This window comes from Balaenoptera borealis (genome assembly GCF_965194805.1).
Source record: "Balaenoptera borealis genome assembly, chromosome: 11".
Taxonomy (NCBI): Eukaryota; Metazoa; Chordata; class Mammalia; order Artiodactyla; family Balaenopteridae; genus Balaenoptera; species Balaenoptera borealis.
The window spans coordinates 55,456,560-55,479,618 of record NC_138868.1 but is presented as its reverse complement, the minus strand read 5'-3'; the positions used below and the strand labels follow the sequence as shown (position 1 = coordinate 55,479,618).

The 23,059-nt window shown below is 36.8% G+C and overlaps 1 protein-coding gene and 1 long non-coding RNA gene across 3 annotated transcripts in view; both read right to left on the bottom strand.

The window, feature by feature from the left end:
* ACER3 (alkaline ceramidase 3) overlaps positions 1-23,059 on the bottom strand; it is a 193,276-nt gene that overhangs the window by 127,228 nt on the left and 42,989 nt on the right. The gene's annotated exons all lie outside the window — the stretch shown is intronic.
* On the bottom strand, positions 5,335-22,627 carry LOC309606403. Its single transcript, XR_014231812.1, has 2 exons — positions 19,391-22,627; positions 5,335-12,227 (listed from the first exon to the last, which is right to left on the bottom strand). It is a non-coding gene; the product is annotated as an uncharacterized lncRNA (long non-coding RNA).

Genomic DNA, 23,059 nt, shown 5'->3' with positions numbered 1-23,059 from the left:
CTAAAGCAATTAGAGAAAGAAGAACAAAAAAACCCCAAAGCTAGCAGAAGGAAAGAAATCATAAAGATCAGATCAGAAATAAATGAAAAAGAAATGAAGGCAACGATAGCAAAAATCAATGAAACTAAAAGCTGGTTCTTTGAGAAGATAAACAAAATTGATAAACCATTAGCCAGACTCATCAAGAGAAAAAGGGAGAAGACTCAAATCAATAGAATTAGAAATGAAAAAGGAGAAGTAACCACTGACACTGCAGAAATACAAATGATCATGAGAGATTACTACAAGCAACTCTACGCCAATAAAATGGACAACCTGGAAGAAATGGACAGATTCTTAGAAATGCACAAACTGCCGAGATTGAACCAGGAAGAAATAGAAAATATGAACAGACCAATCACAAGCACTGAAATTGAAACTGTGATTAAAAACCTTCCAACAAACAAAAGCCCAGGACCAGATGGCTTCACAGGTGAATTCTATCAAACATTTAGAGAAGAGCTAACATCTATCCTTCTCAAACTCTTCCAAAATATTGCAGAGGGAGGAACACTCCCCAACTCATTCTACGAGGCCACCATCACCCTGATACCAAAACCAGACAAAGATGTCACAAAGAAAGAAAACTACAGGCCAATATCACTGATGAACATAGATGCAAAAATCCTCAACAAAATACTAGCAAACAGAATCCAACAGCACATTAAAAGGATCATACACCATGATCAAGTGGGGTTTATCCCAGGAATGCAAGGATTCTTCAATATACGCAAATCAATCAATGTGATACACCATATTAACAAATTGAAGGAGAAAAACCATATGATCATCTCAATAGATGCAGAGAAAGCTTTCGACAAAATTCAACACCCATTTATGATAAAAGCCCTGCAGAAAGTAGGCATAGAGGGAACTTTCCTCAACATAATAAAGGCCATATATGACAAACCCACAGCCAACATTGTCCTCAATGGTGAAAAACTGAAACCATTTCCACTAAGATCAGGAACAAGACAAGGTTGCCCACTCTCACCACTATTATTCAACATAGTTTTGGAAGTGTTAGCCACAGCAATCAGAGAAGACAAAGAAATAAAAGGAATCCAAATCGGAAAAGAAGAAGTAAAGCTGTCACTATTTGCAGATGACATAAAACTATACATAGAGAATCCTAAAGATGCTACCAGAAAACTCCTAGAGCTAATCAATGAATTTGGTAAAGTAGCAGGATACAAAATTAATGCACAGAAATCTCTTGCATTTCTATACACTAATGACGAAAAATCTGGAAGTGAAATTAAGAAAACACTCCCGTTTACCACTGCAACAAAAAGAATAAAATATCTAGGAATAAACCTACCTAAGGAGACAAAAGACCTGTATGCAGAAAATTATAAGACACTGATGAAAGAAATTAAAGATGATACAAATAGATGGAGAGATATACCATGTTCCTGGATTGGAAGAATCAACATTATGAAAATGACTCTACTACCCAAAGCAATCTACAGATTCAATGCAATCCCTATCAAACTACCACTGGCATTTTTCACAGAACTAGAACAAAAAATTTCACAATTTGTATGGAAACACAAAAGACCCCGAATAGCCAAAGCAATCTTGAGAACGAAAAATGGAGCTGGGGGAATCAGGCTCCCTGACTTCAGACTATATTACAAAGCTTCAGTAATCAAGACAGTTTGGTACTGGCACAAAAACAGAAATATAGATCAATGGAACAGGATAGAAAGCCCAGAGATAAACCCACACACATATGGTCACCTTATCTTTGATAAAGGAGGCAAGCATATACAGTGGAGAAAAGACAGCCTCTTCAATAAGTGGTGCTGGGAAAATTGGACAGGTACATGTAAAAGTATGAAATTAGAACACTCCCTGACACCATGCACAAAAATAAACTCAAAATGGATTAAAGACCTAAGTGTAAGGGCAGACACTATCAAACTCTTAGAGGAAAACATAGGCAGAACACTCTATGACATACATCACAGCAAGATTCTTTTTGACCCAGCTCCCAGAGAAATGGAAATAAGAACACAAATAAACAAATGGGACCTAATGAAACTTAAAAGCTTTTGCACAGCAAAGGAAACCATAAACAAGACCAAAAGACAACCATCAGAATGGGAGAAAATATTTGCAAATGAAGCAACTGACAAAGGATTAATCTCCAAGATTTACAAGCAGCTCATGCAGCTCAATAACAAAAAAACCAACAACCCAATCCAAAAATGGGCAGAAGACCTAAATAGACATTTCTCCAAAGAAGATATACAGATGGCCTACAGACACATGAAAGAATGCTCAACATCATTAATCATTAGAGAAATGCAAATCAAAACTACAATGAGATATCATGTCACACCGGTCAGAATGGCCATCATCAAAAAATCTAGAAACAATAAATGCTGGAGAGGGTGTGGAGGAAAGGGAACACTCTTGCACTGTTGGTGGGAATGTAAATTGATACAGCCACTATGGAGAACAGTATGGAGGTTCCTTAAAAAACTACAAATAGAACTACCATACGACCCAGCAATCCCACTACTGGGCATATACCCTGAGAAAACCATAGGTCAAAAAGTGTCATGTACCACAATGTTCATTGCAGCTCTATTTACAATAGCCAGGACATGGAAGCAACCTAAATGTCCATCGACAGATGAATGGATAAAGAAGATGTGGCACATATATACAATAGAATATTACTCAGCAATAAAAAGAAATGAAATGGAGGTATTTGTAATGAGGTGGATGGAGTTAGAGTCTGTCATACAGAGTGAAGTAAGTCAGAAAGAGAAAAACAAATACAGTATGCTAACACATATATACGGAATCTAAGGAAAAAAAAAAAAAAAAAGGCCATGAAGAACCTAGTGGCAAGACGGGAATAAAGACACAGACCTACTAGAGAATGGACTTGAGGATATGGGGAGGGGGTGGGGTGAGATGTGACAGGGTAAGAGAGTGTCATGGACATATATACACTACAAATGTAAAATAGATAGCTAGTGGGAAGCAGCCGCATAGCACAGGAAGATCAGCTCAGTGCTTTGTGACCACCTAGAGGGGTGGGATGGGGAGTGTGGGAGGGAGGGAGATGCAAGAGGGAAGAGAAATGGGAACATATTGTATATGTATAACTGATTCACTTTGTTATAAAGCAGAAGCTAACACACCATTGTAAGGCAATTATACTTCAATAAAGATGTTTAAAAAAAAAAAAAAGAAAGAAAGAAAAGACAGAGTTTTAAAGGCTATTAGACATGGTCTTCTTTTATAAAAATGTTTTAACAAAAGAAAGTAAAACTGAGTATGAAACAACTGAAAGATTAGAGTCCTGATTTTTACATGGTTAATTTTTATAGCATATGCAGCCTTGCCATGAAACAAAGAAATTCACACTCCTAAACTTCCTCCCACCTCCCTTCCAATATGTACTGATTTTTATTAGTCATATCTACATTTTCAAGGACTATATATTTCACATTGTCAAGGATTTACATTTAGTTCTGCAAACCACATTTTTCATCCTTGTTTTTTAAAAATAACAGATTTATCAAGATATAATTCACATATCGTAAAAATAACCCTTTTCATGTGTACAATTCAATGGTTTATAATGTACTCACGGATTTGTGCAACCATCATCACTATCTAATTTTCGAACATTTTCATCAGCCCAAAATGAAACCCCAGACCCATTAGCAGTCACTCCCCCATCTCTTCTCCCCAAAGTCCTTGGTGACCACTAATCTAATTTCTGTCTCTGGATTTGGCTATCCTGGACACTTCATATAAATGAAATCATACAATATGTAGGCTTCTGTGTTTGTCTTTTCTCACTTAGCATAACATCTTCAAGGTTCATCCATGTTGTAGCACGCATGTGTCCAGAACTTCATTCTTTTTTATTGACAAAAAGTTCACTGTATGGATATAACACATTTTGTTTATACATTCATCAGTTGGACATCTGGGTTGTTTCCAATTCTGTGGCTATTATAAATAATGCTGCTATGAACATTCATATACAAGTTTTTGTGTGGTCATGTTTTCAATTCTCTTTAGTATATACCTAGGAGTGGGATTCCTGGGTCATATCATGATTCTATGTTCATCTTTGTTTTTAGTCTCAGGTATCTATTTAAATGGATATAGTGCCAAACTCCAGTCTTTTTCCCCATAGCTTTTCTTTCCATTTTGCCTTTGTTTTTTTTTAAACCAAGTTTTACTTGTTTAGATTTCATCATTCATCTTCATATAGTTTTTTCAAGGATTTATATGTGCTGTATTCCCTGACTTCCTGAGTGCGTGAGAATATTGTCTTTTACCTTTATACTCAAAAGATAACTTAGCTATAAAATTTTGGGGTCTCTCTTTCTTTCAAAAGTTTGTCAGTACTGTGCTGTTGTCTTCCAGATTGAATATTACTATGAAGAAGTTAGAAGCTAGTCTGAACTTTTCCCTTGTAGATGACTTGCTTTTTTGCCTGCACTCCCAATGAATTCTTTCTTTATACTTGAATCTGTGTATTTGAGTAGCCACTGGGCATCCAGATAAGATAGAGATGCTATACCCACTCTATCTCTATATAAAGGTAAGTAAATATAGTATTGAAGACATTTTTTACTCAAGTCAGACTGACAACTTGAACCTGTAACTGCCGCTGTGATGCTACACATATAATTTACAATAACCTCAACACATGTCACATACCTAGATACAAATCTAACAAAAGATGTGCAAGACATAATACTAATATCAATAAGACTCCCAACAGGTTTTTTGGGTACAAATTGATAAACTGACTCTAAACTTTATATGAAAATTTAAAAGGCCAAGAAGAGCCAAGACAATCTTGAGCAACTACAAAACTGGAATATTTATACTACTAGATATCAAGACCTATTAGGAAGGACAGATAAACAAAGCAGTAGAACAGATAAGATTCCAAGAACAAACTAACATTTACAGTCACCTGATTTATGACAAACATGACCCTGCAGTGCAGTATGAAAAGGACACTCTTTTCAATAAAGGGCACTGGATCAACTGGATATTTACACAGGAAAAAAAGGAATCTGGACCCCAACCTCACACTTCTTATACAAAAATAAATTCCAGATGTACTGCAGATCTAAATGTGAAAGGTAAAACAGTATAATCTTTAGAAGAAAACATGGGAGAACATCTTCACCACCTTGGAGTGGCAAAGAATTTTTCAATAGGACACAAAAAGGATGAACCACAAAAGCAAAAAGACTAAAAATGTCAAGAAGCTAAGACAATAAAATCAAGAAGAATAAAAGGTTGTTTTTATTTTTATTTATTTATTTATTTATTGGCTGCGTTGGGTCTTCGTGGCTGCGCGTGGGCTTTCTCTAGTTGCGGTGAGCGGGGGCTACTCTTCATTGCGGTGCGCAGGCTTCTCACTGTGGTGGCTTCTCTTGTTGCGGAGCACAGGCTCTAGGCACGCAGGCTTCAGTAGTTGTGGCATGTGGGCTCAGTAGTTGTGGCTTGGGGGCTCTAGAGTGCAGGCTCAGTAGTTGTGGCGCACGGGCTTAGTTGCTCCGCGGCATGTGGGATCTTCCCGGGCAAGGGCTTGAACCCGTGTCCCCTGCATTGGCAGGCGGATTCTTAACCACTATGCCACCAGGGAAGCCCAAAAGGTTGTTTTTTAAAAAGCTGATTTAAAGAAAAATAGATGCAAAATTGCTTTGTAAATAAGGAGATATATGCATACTAGCTAATTTAACTTTGCTGAACAAAAAGAATGCACAAAAAATTATCATGGACTGAAAATTTTTAGTTAAAAAATGCTATCAGCCTGGGTCCAATCAGGAGCGATAAGCCACAGAGTAATTTGAACAGGAAAAGTTTACTATAAGGAATCATTAACTATAAGAGGGAACTGGAGTAATGAGAGATTGGCTAGTAGTAAGTAAAGAGAACTCTACAGAATATAGGAAGAGCAGATGTAAGGAACAGCCACTACTCCTAAGATGGAGACAACACTAAAAGAAGAGGTCTCAGCCAAGGCTGAGATGCAGACCCTGTGGGAGAGGGCATGACCACAGCTCAACAAATAGCAGAGAAGTTGCTGTGATGCCACCCCTGCTGACCTCAGTGAAAATCCACCCTTAGGAACTTGTCTTTAATCTGCCCTCTGGGATGCGGGGGAAGGCTGATCACCTGGAGTGGGGAGCTACTGGCCACTGGGTGCTGCTGACTGCAGTAATGCATGAGCTGGCACTGGAGAAACTGAGCAAACTTCAGGATCTGGGCATTGTATGAGACAGAGGCTGGATGAACCACTGGCACGGCAAGAGCCAGGCACTTAAGAAGCCACCAAGCCAGCACACAACCACCACGAAGGAGAACTCTTCCTCTTGCAACGTCTCTCCAGCGCCCTCTACTGACAAAGCTTAACATCCGGCTAGTTGGCAAAGGAAACAAATTTAAAGGGCCCAGGTCCATTTTCACAGAGCATGAGATAAATGATGAATTTGGAGCAGAGAGGGAATAAATTGATAACTATTACTGATAACAACTATAAAACTTGTTTTTACCAAAACATATGTTTATCATTGCTGGGCCAAACTATGCTTGATGAGGGTTCCCCAAGCACCAAAATAAGAGAGTCTTAAGATGGTAAAGTGATGGATTTTTTCTCTTCTTTTTTTCATATTTTCTACAATGTGGTTATATTGTTCTTGTAATTTAAAATTAAAATATTAATAATATAAGGGAATGATAGAAAATAAAGGCTAAATTTCTTCTATAAGAGTTTAATTGAGTTTGGGGTGCTTCCAGAAGATTCAATTAAAACAGGGTTTTTTCCAGAAATGAAAACTAGAGATTCATTCATATACCACACAGTAGTGTACTAAAACATTAAAGTAAGAAAAATCTTTTTTTTCTACAGGGAATCCTGTTTTGATATGAACTTATGGGATTTAAAAAAAAAATCTGAAAACCATATTTTTATACTCCCAAACACAGTATCTCTGAATTTTCCCCTCAGTACAAATTATGGGTGAAGCTGACGACATTTCAATAATTTCAATATTTCTTAACAGGTAAAGCCATCTTTTAGCAAGTGAAAAGAAAACTCAAATATCAAAAGTATAAGAAAGAAGGTCAGGGGAAAAAGGTTATGTGCAAAAGAGTAAGTTTGAAACAACTCTGAATGAAGATGCAGTAGGAAGATGTTTGCCTCAGCCTGACAGTAGGTGGAGCTAGTGTGCTCAGCAGTCTTAAAAGTGCTCCCAAGTTTGGCAAAATACATAGAGCCCTGGGGCAACCAGGTAGACAATTTAGAGCTCAGTTGTATTTACAATTGTGTAACCACCATCCAAAAAAAACAGTAGCATTAAAACCTGGTGAAGCTGAAAAAGTGATCTATATTGCTTCATTGCCACTGTGAGGATCCCTCCTGCACAGTCAGCAAATGAGCTAGATGAAAGCAATAACTGGTTTGAGCCTGAAAGCAACCCAGTACTTTCCCCAAAGCAAGTTCATTTTGTCAAATATTTTACTGTTTATGCAAGTGCTCAAATAATGTTAAAGATTCCCAGAACTTCAGAGTCTTTGGAGCTAGAAAAAGACAGGGAGATCATCTAATTTAATCTCCTCAATTATAGAAGGCAAGCAACACTGTGTTCATACCTACTACCAATTTTTAGCTGTGTGAAGAGGGCAATTTATTTATGCTTAAGTCTTAGTTTCCTGACCTATAAAAAGGGGGAAAAATACTTTTTAAATAATTAAAATGATGAAAATAAATATGACCAAATAACACATGTAAAGATTATTTCTGATATGAGAAAGATCCACTGAACATTATATAGGAACTTCCACAATCTTGCTATGTTAAGAATTAAGTGCTGCCTGGGAATTGCCTTGGTGCTTGGATCAGCTCAACAGCTGTCACAAGGGAGAAAGTTTGCCTTCCAATCCAGACCAATAACAAGGAAAGCTGAGTACTCTTATTCACTAAGTTTAAAAAAAAAAAATTATATACATGCATGTTATAGTACTAGGAGCTCCTTAGCAGCTTTTAATTAAGATAGATATCAGAATAAAAACAGGAAACTATTGTAGGTATGTCTTACTTTAAAAAGCGATAAACACAAATTCAATTCAATTTGACAAACATTCATTAAGAATTTTCTGTGGGCAAGGCACTGAATCAGGAGATAGGAAGAAAGGTTAGCAACCCTAGTTGCTGTCCTGAGAAAGTATATATACAATGTAGTAGGAAAGACAGACAGGTAAACAACAAGTAAGGGAGAAAAGCAGGACCAAAGAGCACAAACAGCATACGGAGGAAGGGAACCCAAGAAAGGCTTCATTAAGCAGGTGGCACTTGAGCTATGCCTTGAAAGAGGGAAAGATAAGAAGTCTTTATCACTATCAATACAAGAAGCACCCTACTTCCTCTGCAGCACAGAAAGTAGCTTCAAAAACATTATTTAATTTATGAAAACTGGTTTTTCACATTATTTTTAAAAAACATCTAAGTTACACTTTCACTTGCATGTACTTGCACTTACATTGCATGTAAGTTGTAACAAAAATATTTTAAGACCACATATTATAAAAATGGAAATGATCATATTACATTCAAGAGGAAGTACATTTTAGATTTGGGAAGAAAGGTCAAATACATAGCAGTAAAGAGATAAGAGAAGAACTTGGGAGCTCCATATCAATTATGGCTCAGGTAAACTCTAGCCTAACCAGATGGAGGTTATAGGGGAGGGGAAAGACTCATAGCAAAAAGAGCATTACCTGTATATAATACTACTTTGAAGAAAGTTCAAAGATGAGAGCTGAACAGTGAGAATAAACAGTTAACAGATAAACATGGTGGAGAAGAAAAGAGTCAGAACAAGGGAAATAAGACAGTCAAACTCTCTGGAGAAATACTTGATGAAATCAAGATTTTTTATAATTTCTACTTTCTCTCCATTTTTATTAAAATGTTCTTTTCAGGGCCCAACTAAATAAAGTTAGTTTTGCCTAATCACCCTACTGAAAATGATCACTCTCTTCTTATAGCACTTATTCTAACCTCTCATCTGGCACTTAGCACAGATTGCCTTCCTCAGATAGCTCTCTTTTCACTAAATCAGAATATAGATATTTCTGTCTTATCTCTTTAAGTTAAACTTCTTAAGAGCAGTTGCCTTACATTCAACCAGTCATCCAGTAGCAAATACTGAGCATCTACTCTGAAAGGCATTGTATGTAAGGGAATACAAAGGAAAACCAGAAGACTCTGCCCTCATGCAAATTAAACTAGTATCAAATTTACAAAATAGTAAAGATATTTAAAACCTAAGTGACTTTATTTTAGATGCAGTTCAATTATGATATAATGGAGTCATTCTTTACTCTCAAATTAATTTTATTTAACAGATTCATCCTTCACTCCAAACTAATTTCACTATAATTTTTCATTCACCCTTCATTTACTTAGAGTTGAAATATATCACTTAAAAATCATGAATGTACAAATCCTGTAAAGTACATTTAAAATTTTAGACTAAATTAACTCTAAAATGCAAGCTATTTATTACTATTAAAATCTCACTGAAGACACTGTCCACATTTTTATGATTTATTTTCATTAAGTTTTCTCCAGTGGCATAAAAAATTTCCCAAACTGCCTTAAAACATGCAAAAAATGTTTTAAAAATAGCTCATTCTTATATATATTAGGCACAAGGGGGAAAAATTGGACTGTTACACTACCTCCAAGTTACTCTGATCAAGATTCAGGGATCCCTCCTCCAAAGAGTGATCAGGGTGCTATAACCTTTTTTTTTAACAGTGTATCATTGCCCTGAGGGAACATACCTCAACATGATAAAGGCCATATATGATAAGCTCACAGCTAACATCTTACTCAAGGGTGAAAATCTGAAAGCATTTCCTCTAAGATCAGGAAAAAGACAAGGATACCCACTCTTGTCACTTTTATTCAACATAGTATTGAAAGTCCTAACCACAGCAATCAAGACAAGAAAAAGAAATAAAAGGAATCAAAGTTGGAAAGGAAGAAGTAAAACTATTACTGTTTGCAACTGACATAATATCAATACTATACATAAAATCCTAGAGACACCACCAAAAAACTGCTAGAACTCATCAATGAATTTGGTAAAGTTGTAACATACAAAACTAATATATAGAAATTTGTTGCATTTCTATACACTAACAATGAACTATCAGAAAGAGATATTAAGAAAACAATCTCATTTACAATCACATCAAAAAGAATAAAATACCTGCAAATAAATCTAACTAAGGAAGAAAAGACCTGTACTTGGAAAACCATAGAACACCGATGAAAGAAATTAAAGACAACACAGATGGAAAGATATACTGTGCTCATGGATTAGAAGAATTAATATTGTTAAAATGACCATTCTATTCAAGGCAATCTACAAATTCAATGCAATCCCTATCAAAATACCAATGGCATTTGTCACAAAGCTAGAACACATAATTCTAAAATTTGTATGAAAACACAAAAGACCCTGAATAGCCAAAACAATCTTGAGAAAGAAGAATAAAGCTGGAGCTATCATGTGCCCTGATTTCAAACTATATTACAAAGCTACAGTAATCAAAACAGCATGGTACTGGCACAAAAACAGATACATAGCTCAATGGAACAGAACAGAGAGCCCAGAAATGAACCCACACATATATGGGCAATTAATCTATGACCAAGGAGGCAAGAGTATACAATGGGGAAGAGATAGTCTCTTCAATAAATGGTGCTGGGAAAATCAGACAGCTACACGCAAAATAATCAAACTGGATTACTTTTTCATACCATATAAAAAAAAAATCAAAATGGATTAAAGACTTAAATGTAAGACCTGAAACCATAAAACTTCTAGAAGAAAAGATAGGCAGTATGCTCTTTGACATCAGTCTTAGCAATATTTTTTGGATATGTCTCCCCAGGCAAGGGAAACAAAAGCAAAAATAAACAAATGGGACTACATCAAACTAAAAAGCTTTTGCACAGCGAGGGAAACCATCAACAAAAAGAAAAGGCCACCTACCAAATGGGAGAAGATATTTACACATGGTATGACTTATAAGGGGTTAATATCCAAAATATATAAACAGCTCATACAACTCAACATTAAAAAAAAATTTTTTTTTAAATGGGCAGAAGACCTGAATAGACATTTTTCCAAGAAAGACATACAGATGCCAACAGGCACATAAAAAGATGCTTAACGTCATTAATCATCAGAGAAGTGCAAATTAAAACCAGAGTGAGGTACTCCCCTGGTGGCGTAGTGGTTAAGAATCTGCTTGCCAATGCAGGGGACACAAGTTTGAGCCCTGGTCTGGGAAGATCCCACATGCTGCGGAGCAACTAAGCCCATGCAACACAACTACTGAGCCTGTGTGCCACAACTACTGAAGCCCGCATGCCTAGAGCCCATGCTCCACAACAAAGAGAAGCCACCACAATGAGAAACCCATGCACCGCAACGAAGAATAGCCCCCGCTCGCTACAACTAGAGAAAGCCCACATGCAGCAACGAAGACCCAATGCAGCCAAAAATAAATAAATTAATTAATTAATTAAAAAAAAAACCCACAGTAAGATATCACCCAACACACCTGTCAGAATGGCTATCATCAAAAAAAAAAAAAAAAAGTGTTTCCCTGGTGGCGCAGTGGTTGAGAATCCGCCTACCTATGCAGGGGACATGGGTTCGATCCCTGGTCTGGGAAGATTCCCACACGCTGCCAAGCAACTAAGCCCGTGTGCCACAACTACTGAGCCTGTGCTCTAGAGCCCGTGAGCCACAACTACTGAGCCCGCATGTCACAACTACTGAAGCCCATGCGCCTAGAGCCCATGCTTTGCAACAAGAGAAGCACTGTAATGAGTAGCCCCTGCTCACTGCAACTAGAGAAAGCCCGTGTGCAGCAATGAAGACCCAACACAGCCAAAAATAAATAAGTAAATAAATTTATTTTTAAAAAAAAACCCCACAAATAACAAATGTTGGTGAGGATGTGGAGAAAAGGGAACCCCCCCATACACTGTTGGTGGAAATGTAAATTGGTGCAGCCACTGTGGAAAACAGTATAGTGGTTCCTCAAAAAAACTAAAAATAGAACCACCATATGACCGAGCAATTCCACTCCTGGGTATGTATCTGAAAAAAAGGAAACATTAATTTGAAAAGATACACACACCCCAATGTTCATGGCAGCATTATTTACAATTGCAAAAATATGGAAGCAACCTAAGTGTCTATCAACAAATGAATGGATAAAGAAGATGTGGGAGTTCCCTGGTGGCTAGTGGTTAGGATTCCAGGCTTTCACTTCTGTGGCCTGGGTTCAATTCCTGGTCGAGGAACTGAGATCCCACAAGCTGAGCAGCTCAGCCCAAATAAATAAGATGTGAGATACGTGCACACGCGCACACACACACACACACACACACACACACACTAAAATACTACTCAGCAATAAAAAATGAATGAAATTTTGACATTTGCAACAACATGGATGGACTTGGAGCGTATTATGCTAAGTGAAATAAGTCAGAGAAAGACAAATACTATACAATTTCACTTATATGTGAAATCTAAAAAACAAAACAAATGAACAAACATAACTAAACAGAAACAGACTCATAGATAAGAGAACAAAAAGGTGGTTGCCAGAGGGGAGAGGGATTGGTGAGGGAGATCAAGAGGTACAAATTTCCAGTTACAAAATAAATGAGTCACAGGTATGAAATGTACAGTGTGGTGAATACAGCTAATAATTATGTAATACCTTTGTATGGTGACAGATGGTAACTAGACTTACTGTGATCATTTTGAAATGTCTAGAAATAATCAAATCACTATGTTGTGTACCAGGAACTAACACAGTGTTGTAGGTCAATTATACTTCAAAAACAAATTCGTAGAAAAAGAGATCAGATTTTGGTTACCCAGAGGTGGGGGGTAAGGGGAGGTGGAACTGGATGAAGGTAGTAAAAAGGTACAAACTTCCAGTTGTACAATAACTGTACTATAATAGTACTAGCGATGTAACATACAACATGATAAATATAATTAGCACTGCTGTATATTACATATGAAAGGTGTTAAGAGAATAAATCCTAAGAGTTCTCATCACAAGGAAAAAAATTTTTCTATTTCTTTAATTTTGTATCTCTATGTGATGATGGATATTCACTAAACTTATTGTGGTAATCATTTCATGAGGTATGGAAGTCAAATCATTATGCTGTATACCTTAAACTTATACAGCGTTGTATGTCAATTATATCTTAATAAAACTGGAAGATAAAAATAAAGAAAAAAATTACCTGAACGATGAACAATTTTTAAAAATGTGTCACTGTCTTCTTTAATCTATAAATAAAGACCTATCATTTTAACAAATGATCACATAGTATTACATTTTATGGATATATTATAATTTATATAATCAATCCCTTATTGGTAGACAGTTATGTTATTTCCAGGTTTTTACTTCGGAACAAAAATGCTGTAAACATCTGTACTAGTTTCCTACGGCTACCATAACAAATTACCACAAACTGGGTGACTTAAAACAACAAAAATTTATTCTTCGGGGGGCCAGAAGTCAGAAATCAAGGTGTCAGTAGGGCTGGTTCCTTCTGAAGGCTCTGAGGGAAAATCTGTCCCATACTTTTCTCTTAGCTTGCAGCTGCTGCTGGCAATTCTTGGCGTTACTTGGCTTGTAGACACATCACTCCAATCTCAGCCTCATCTTCACAGCTTTCTTCTCTCTCTGTCTCTGGGTGTTTTCTTCTTATAAAACTATCAGTCATTGGACTTAGAGCCCACCCTAAATCCAGTATGACTTCATCTCAAGATCTTTAAGTAATTATATCTACAAGGACCCTATTTCCAAATAAGGTCACATTCCAAGGCTCCGGGTAGACATAAACATCGGGGGGATAACTTTCAAGCCACTACAACCTTGAACTATTTGTTTATGCATTTTATTAAGTTCACAGGATGAAATTTCTAGGAGTAGAATCTTCCCTTGGAGACAGTGTCCAGCTTTCTTTTAGTGTTGGCTCCCTAGCCCCTTCTGGAGTAGGTAATGGGAGGTTACAAGATCTTCCCAATTCCCTCATCCCCCCAGACAAATCTCACACTAATTCCAGACTTTTTGACTGAAAAATTAAAATTAGGACTCAAATAAAAGCAACACTCTTTTGGATACTTGTACTGAAAGGTAGTATAAAGCTAAAGTCAAAACATCCATATTTAGGCAAAGTGTATAATGAAGCAGAGAAAGTTGTTCTGAGGAAAAGGGCAGATGGGCAGAGAGTAGCAGACATAACACGTCATATAGTAGCAGACACTGTAGAGAGTAATCTTAATAACTATAAAGAACTTTACAGCTCTAAAAATAGTTTTTATGAATATAATGGCACTATATGTCCATTGGAAAAAAACCTGGGAAACATAGAAATATAAAATCAAAATCATGCATAAGCCTTCCATCATACTGTTAATATTTTTATGTATTTCCACCTAATTAAAATAAATTTAGAATTGTACAATAATTTAGAATCATACTATAACTTCAATAGTACTGAATGCCAATGTTCATACTTAACATTATCCCGTGAGTATTCATCCATGTAACTTAATAATCTTGAAAATAATAATTTGGATGGCAGTATAATGTTCCACCATATGATAATCACTTTATTAATCATTTTACTTGTGGGTACAGTACACAACACAACCAAACTGCTCTCCAGAATGGTTGGAACAAGCATTCTCCTATTAGCAGTGTGTAAGGCTGAGTGGCTCACAGTATAACCCTAAAATTGAACAATATAATGTCTTATTTAAGAGGTGAAAAATTATATATCATTATATTTCTTTGGGTTACTGAATTACTTTTATGTTTATTCATTTTTCTTTTTATTAATAGTATATTATATTTTATGAAATGTTTATTCAGGTTATTTAACCACCTTAAGGCTTAATCTGCTCATATGTAGATTAGGCTCAATACCTATCGTTATGATGATAAAATACTGCAAAAGTAAACTGAGTAGGTATACAATAAATGTTAGTTCCCTTCCTAAGATTTCATTCTATAATAAGATAAACAGTTTTATTCTAATAAGGTAAAAGAGTTTAGAAAAATATACAACTATAAGTCATTTGTTAGAAATAAAACAGTAATAGATTCACTGGAATTACATGTAATCTTAAAAAAAAGGAATAAGAAATGGTTATCTGTGAAAATTATAGTTTGTATACCATGATAAGCAACAATAGTTTTATAAAACTGGACATTGTGGGCTTATTTCCTCAGATTCAAAAATAATCTTGTGGACTTCCCTGGCGGTCCAGTGGTTAAGCCTCCGCGTTTCCAATGCAGGGGGCACAGGTTTGATCCCTGGTCAGGGAACTAGGATCCTGCATGCTACACAGGGAAAAAAATTTAAAAATTAAAAATTAAAAAAAAAATCTTGTAAATCTGAACAGTTAAAAATCAAGATGAAAACAAATAAATGCACTCAAGAAAGTCACCAGATGAGTATGTTATCCTTGTTGCCAACAATATGAAAGAGGTAACCACAGAAACAGAGACATAATCACACCAGCAGCAAGTCCACTAATAACAAATTAGCTAAATAGCACAGGTTTCACAACAGATTCATTTGAAATAGTGTCCGGTGAGTTGTAATTTACACAAAGACTTTCAAGTGCAGAAGAAATAACTGGATAATAACACAAAAGTTGCTAGACAGGGAGTATTGGTATCTCTCATAAGAACTGGTTCCTGGCCCAATGTATTTTAAAGAATGTTTGTTTCCTGAATTTGTACCTCAGAGTATCATCACTGGGGGTGGGGGGGTAGTTTCTTTAAAGTGTATAGAGAAGCTATGAACACTGGGATGCATGTATCCTTTTGAATTATGGTTTTCTCCAGATATATGGCCAGGAGTGGGATTGTTGGATCATATGGTAGCTTTATTTTTAGTTTATTAAGGAATCTCCATACTGTTCTCCATAGTGGCTGTACCAGTTTACATTCCCACCAACAGTGTAGGAGGGTTCCCTTTTTACCACACCCTCTCCAGCATTTAACATTTGTAGATTTTTTGATGATGGCCATTCTAACCAGTGTGAGGGAATATCTCATTGTAGTTTTGATTTGCATTTCTCTAATAATTAGTGATGTTGAACATCTTTTCATGTGCCTCTTGGCCATCAGTATGTCTTCTTTGGAGAAACGTCTATTTAGCTCTTCTGCCCAGTTTTGATTGGGTTGTTTGTTTTTTTGATATTGACCTGCATGAGCTGTTTGTATATTTTGGAGATTAATCCCTTGTCGGTCGCTTCATTTGCAAATATTTTCTCCCATTCTGTGGGTTTTCTTTTTGTTTGGTTGATGGCTTCCTTTGCCGAACAAAAGCTTTTAAGTTTTATTAGGTCCCATTTATTTATTTTTGTTTTTATTTTCATTACTCTTGGAGGTGGATCAAAAAAGATCTTGCTGTGATTTATGTCAGAGAGTGTTCTGCCTATGTTTTCCTCCAAGAGTTTTATAGTATCCGGTCTTACATTTAGGTCTTTAATCCATTTTAAGTTTATTATGGTGTTAGGGAATGTTCTTTTTTTTTTTTTTTAGATATTCATTTTTAGATGTTTTTAGATGTTTTACACTTAAAAAAAATTTTTTTTAATATTCTTTTTTTTTTTTTTTAAGAGCAGTTTTAGGTTTTATAACAAAATTGAGAGGGAGGTACAGAGTTTTCCCATGTGCTCCCTGCCCCCACATATGTAAGGCCTCCCCCATTATCCACATTGCTCACTAGAATGGTACATTTCTTACCAAAAATAAATCTACATTGACATATCATAACACAGAGTAATTTTAGGGCAGTAAAAGTACTTTGTATGATATTATAATGCTGGATATATGTCATTATACATTTTTCCAAGCCCAGAGAATGTACAACGCCAAGAGTGAAACCCAAGATTAACTATGGACTTTGGGTGATTATGATGTGTCAATGTAGAAAATGTTCTAATTTCATTATTTTACATGTAGCTGTCTAGTTTTCCAAGCACCACTTATTGAAGAGACTGTCTTTTCTCCATTGTATATTCCTGCCCCACCAATAGTTTTTATTAATAAAAATTATAATTGAGAGATCCATTAGATAAAGGATGCTCTAGATCATTCCTTTAAATTGCTGTATAGTATGCTATCACAGGAATATACCAAATTTTATGTATCTATCCTCATACCAATGGACATTCTAGGTTGTTTCCTATGTTTTTCTATTAAACAGTATTTCGGTGAAATCCTTATTTATGTACATTTACACAAGTGTCTTGCTTTATGCTTTATATACATATGGAAGAATCTTTCTGGTTGGGGAAGAAGGAAAGGAAAAGAGGAAAGGGATGGAAAGGGGTCCTAGCTATCACAGGAGGCAGAAGGTCAATGGACAAAGGATGAGAATGCTCACTGGAGTAGAGTTCCCTTACATCCATCTTCACTGTCACTGCCATATTTCAGGCCCTTACCTTGACTTGTATGATAAAAAGTAAAGTAAGTGAAAACTTAAAGAACAATGCATGCTAAGAGTATTATTTTACAAGCAGGGAGTCAACAGATATTGTTTCACTTTTGATAGAGAAATGTAGGCTCAATTTTTTTTAATTTAAAGGTAAACTTTTCTTTTTATTCTCTAGGAGCTTATCTTCTAAATTACTTTTTAAAGGCATGTAAGTGTTCATTATATTCATTAAGTGAGAAAATCACATCAAAAATATTACATAATGCATAATCATATTTTTATTTAAAAAAATATGTGTATATACATACAGAAATAGAAGAGTCTGGAAAATTTACAGCAAATAATTAACTGGTCTTAAGAAATTTTCCATGAGGTCACAGGTATGGGATGAGGGTGGGATGGTGAAGCAGTAGGAGCTGGTACCATGGAATCTAAGCCACCTGCTTGAGCAGTTTAATTGTGCGTCATGGACCTGCTTGGGTCAGGTCCCATATTTACCAATTTCATTTTATAACATAATGCTGGGCAGAGTGATTACTGGTGCTTTTCATTTTCTTTTTCTGCTTCTTTATATTTTCTTTAATTTTTCCTTCACAGTATTTTGAAGAGTTAAAGTACTTGTTTGTTTGAATACTTCCCCAAGTCTACTATGAGCTCCACAAAGACTTTACCACTGTTTCCCTCAGGCTTAGCATTGTGCCTGGCATATTGAAAGTAATCAATTAATATTTGCTGACTAATTAAAAATGTTCTACAATAGGAAAATAATTACTTTCTAATAAGAAAAACAACAGGGCTTCCCTGGTGGCGCAGTGGTTGAGAATCTGCCTGCCAATGCAGGGGACATGGGTTCGAGACCTGATCTGGGAAGATCCCACATGCCACGTAGCAACTAGGCCCATGAGCCACAACTACTGAGCCTGCGCGTCTGGAGCCTGTGCTCCACAACAAGAGAGGCCATGAAAGTGAGAGGCCCGTGCACCGCGATGAACAGTGTCCCCCGCTCGCCACAACTAGAGAAAGCCCTCGCACAGAAACGAAGACCCAACACAGCCAAAAATGAATATACAAATAAATAAATTAATTAAAATACATTTAAAAAAAAGAAAAACAAGAAAAGTAGTTTTCACAAAGAAAATCCATATGAACATAATATCAATTTTTATTATTTAAAAAAAAATTTTTTAACATCTTTACTGGAGTATAATTGCTTTACACTGTTGTGTTAGTTTCTGCTATAAAACATATAATGAAGTAAATCAGCTATATGTATACATACATCCCCATATCCCCTCCCTCTGCATCTCCCTCCCACCCTCTCTATCCCACCCCTCTAGGTGGTCACAAAGCACTGATCTGATCTCCCTATGCTATGTGGCTGCTTCTCACTAGCCAACTATTTTACATTTGGTAGTATATATAAGTCCATGCCACTCTCTCACGTCGTCCCAACTTACCCTTCCCCCTCCCCATGTCCTCAAGTCCATTCTCTACGTCTGCGTCTTTATTCCTGTCCTGCCCCTAGGTTCTTCGGAACCATTTTTTTTTTAGAGTCCATATATATGTGTTAGCATATGGTATTTGTTTTTCTCTTTCTGACGTACTTCACTCTGTATGACAGACTCTAGGTCCATCCACCTCACTGCAAATAACTCAATTTCTTTTCTTTTTATGGCTGAGTAATATTCTATTGTATATATGTCCCACATCTTCTTTATCCATTCATCTGTCGACGGACACAATATCAATTTTTAAAATGTAACATACCAGAAAATTGTAGAGCCTGAACCAAGATGGTGGAGTAGAAGGACATGCTCTCACTCCCTCTTGCGAGAACACCAGAATCACAACTAACTGCTGAACAATCATCGACCGGAAGACACTGGAACTCACCAAAAAAGATACCCCACATCCAAAGATAAAGGAGAAGCCACAATGAGACAGTAGGAGGGGCACAATCACAATAAAATCAAATCCCATAACTGCTGGGTGGGTGACTCACAAACTGGAGAACACATACCACAGAAGTCCACCCACTGGAGTGAAGGTTCTGAGCCCCACGTCAGGCTTCTGAACCTGGGGGTCCGGCAACAGGAGGAGGAATTCCTACAGAATCAGACTTTGAAGGCTAGAGGGATTTGCTTGCAGTGCTCTGGCAGGACTCTGACAGGACTGGGGGAAACAGAGACTCCACTCTTGGAGGGCACACACAAAGCAGTGTGCGCATCGGGACCCAGGGGAAGGAGCAGTGACCCAATAGAGACTGAACCAGACTTACCTGCTAGTGTTGGAAGGTCTCCTGCAGAGGCGGGCGGTGGCTGTGGCTCACCGAGGGGACAAGGACACTGGCAGCAGAACTTCTGGGAAGTACTCCTTGGCGTGAGCCCTCCCAGAGTCCGACATTAGCCCCACCAAAGAGCCTGCTGGCTCCAGTGTTGGGTCACCTCAGGCCAAACAGCCAACAGGGAGGGAACCCAGCCCCAGCCATCAGCAGTCAAGCAGATTAAAGTTTTACTGAGCTCTGCCCACCACAGCAACACCCAGCTCTACCCACCAACAGTCCCTCCCATCAGGAAACTTGCACAAGCCTCTTAGATAGCCTCATCCACCAGAGGGCAGACAGCAGAAGCAAGAACTACAATCCTGCAGCCTGTGGGACAAAAATCACATTCACAGAAAGATAGACAAGATGAAAAGGCAGAGGGCTATGTACCAGATGAAGGAACAAGATAAAATCCCAGAAAAACAAATAATGAAGTGGAGATAGGCAACCTTCCAGAAAAAGAATTCAGAATAATAATAGTGAAGATGATCCAGGACCTTGGGAAAAGAATGGAGGCAAAGATCAAGAAAATGCAAGAAATGTTTAACAAAGACCTAGAAGAATTAAAGAACAAACAAACACAGATGAACAATACAATAACTGAAATGAAAACTACACTAGAAGGAATCAATAGCAGAATAACTGAGGCAGAAGAACGGATAAGTGACCTGGAAGACAGAATGGTGGAATTCACTGCTGCAGAACAGAATAAAGAAAAAAGAATGAAAAGAAATGAAGACAGCCAAAAAGACCTATGGGACAACATTAAACACAACAACATTCGCATTATAGGGGTCCCAGAAGGAGAAGAGAGAGAGAAACGACCAGAGAAAACATTTGAAGAGCTTATAGTCGAAAACTGTCCTAACATGGGAAATAGCCACCCAATTCCAGGAAGCGCAGAGAGTCCATACAGGATAAACCCAAGGAGAAACATGCCGAGACACGTAATAATCAAACTGGCAAAAATTAAAGACAAAAAAAAATTATTGAAAGCAGCAAGGGAAGAATGACAAATAACATACAAGGGAACTCCCATAAGGTTAACAGCTGGTTTCTCAGCAGAAACTCTACAAGCCAGAAGGGAGTGGCATGATATAATTAAAGTGATGAAAGGGAAGAACCTACAACCAAGATTACTCTACCTGGCAAGGATCTCATTCAGATTCGATGGAGAAATCAAAAGCTTTACAGACAAGCAAAAGCTAAGAGAATTCAGCACCACCAAACCAGCTCTACAACAAATGCTAAAGGAACTTCGCTAAGTAGGAAACACAAGAGAAGAAAAGGACCTACAAACACAAACCCAAAACAATTAAGAAAATGGTCATAGGAACATACATATCGATAATTACCTCAAACGTGAATGGATTAAATGCTCCAATCAATAGACACAGACTTGTTGAATGGATACAAAAACAAGACCCGTATATATGCTGTCTACAAGAGACCCACTTCAGACCTAGGGACACATACAGACTGAAAGTGAGGGGATGGAAAAAGATATTCCATGCAAATGGAAATCAAAAGAAAGCTGGAGTAGCTATACTCATATCACATAAAATAGACTTTAAAATAAAGAATGTTACAAGAGACAAGGAAGGACACTACATAATGATCAAGAGATCAATCCAAGAAGAAGATATAACAATTATAAATATATATGCACCCAACATAGAAGAACCTCAATACATAAGGCAACTGCTAACAGCTATAAAAGAGGAAATCGACAGTAACACAATAATGGGGGGGCCTTTAACACCTCACTTACACCAATGGACAGATCATCCAAAATGAAAATAAAAAAAGGAAACAGAAGCTTTAAATGATACAATGAACCAGATAGATTTAATTGATATTTACAGGACATTCCATCCAAAAACAGCAGATTACACTTTCTTCTCATGTGCACACAGAACATTCTCCAGGATGGAGACTCATCAGGAAAAAGAGGGAGAGGACTCAAATCAATAAAATTAGAAATGAAAAAGGAGAAGTTACAACAGACACCGCAGAAATACAAAGCATCCTAAGAGACTACTACAAGCAACTCTATGCCAATAAAATGGACAACCTGGAAGAAATGGACAAATTCTTAGAAAAACACAACCTTCCAAGACTGACCAGGAAGAAATAGAAAATATGAACAGACCAATCACAAGTAATGAAATTGAAACTGTGATCAAAACTCTTCCAACAAACAAAAGTCCAGGACCAGATGGCTTCACAGGTGAATTCTATCAAACATTTAGAGAAGAGCTAACACCCATCCTTCTCAAACTCTTCCAAAAAATTGCAGAGGAAGGAACACTCCCAAACTCATTCTATGAGGCCACCATCACCCTGATACCAAAACCAGACAAAGAGACTACAAAAAAAGAAAATTACAGACCAATTTCACTGATGAATATAGACGCAAAAATCCTCAACAAAATACTAGCAAACAGAATCCAACAACACATTAAAAGGATCATACACCATGATCAAGTGGGATTTATCCCAGGGATGCAAGGATTCTTCAATATATGCAAATCAATCAATGTGATACACCATATTAACAAATTGAAGAAGAAAAACCATATGATCATCTCAATAGATGCAGAAAAAGCTTTTGACAAAATTCAACACCCATTTATGATAAAAGCTCTCCAGAAAGTGGGCATAGAGGAAAACTACCTCAACATAATAAAGGCCATATACGACAAACCCACAGCAAACATCATTCTCAATGGTGAAAAACTGAAAGCATTTCTTCTAAGATCAGGAACGAGACAAGGATGTGCACTCTCACCACTATTATTCAACATAGTTTTGGAAGTCCTAGCCACAGCAATCAGAGAAGAAAAAGAAATAAAAGGAATCCAAATTGGAAAAGAAGAAGTAAAACTGTCACTGTTTGCAGATGACATGATACTATACATAGAGAATCCTAAAAATGCCACCAGAAAACTACTAGAGCTAATCAATGCATTTGGTAAAGTAGCAGGATACAAAATTAATGCACAGAAATCTCTTGCATTCCTATACACTAATGATGAAAAATCTGAAAGAGAAATTAAGGAAACACTCTCATTTACCATTGCAACAAAAAGAATACAATACCTAGGAATAAA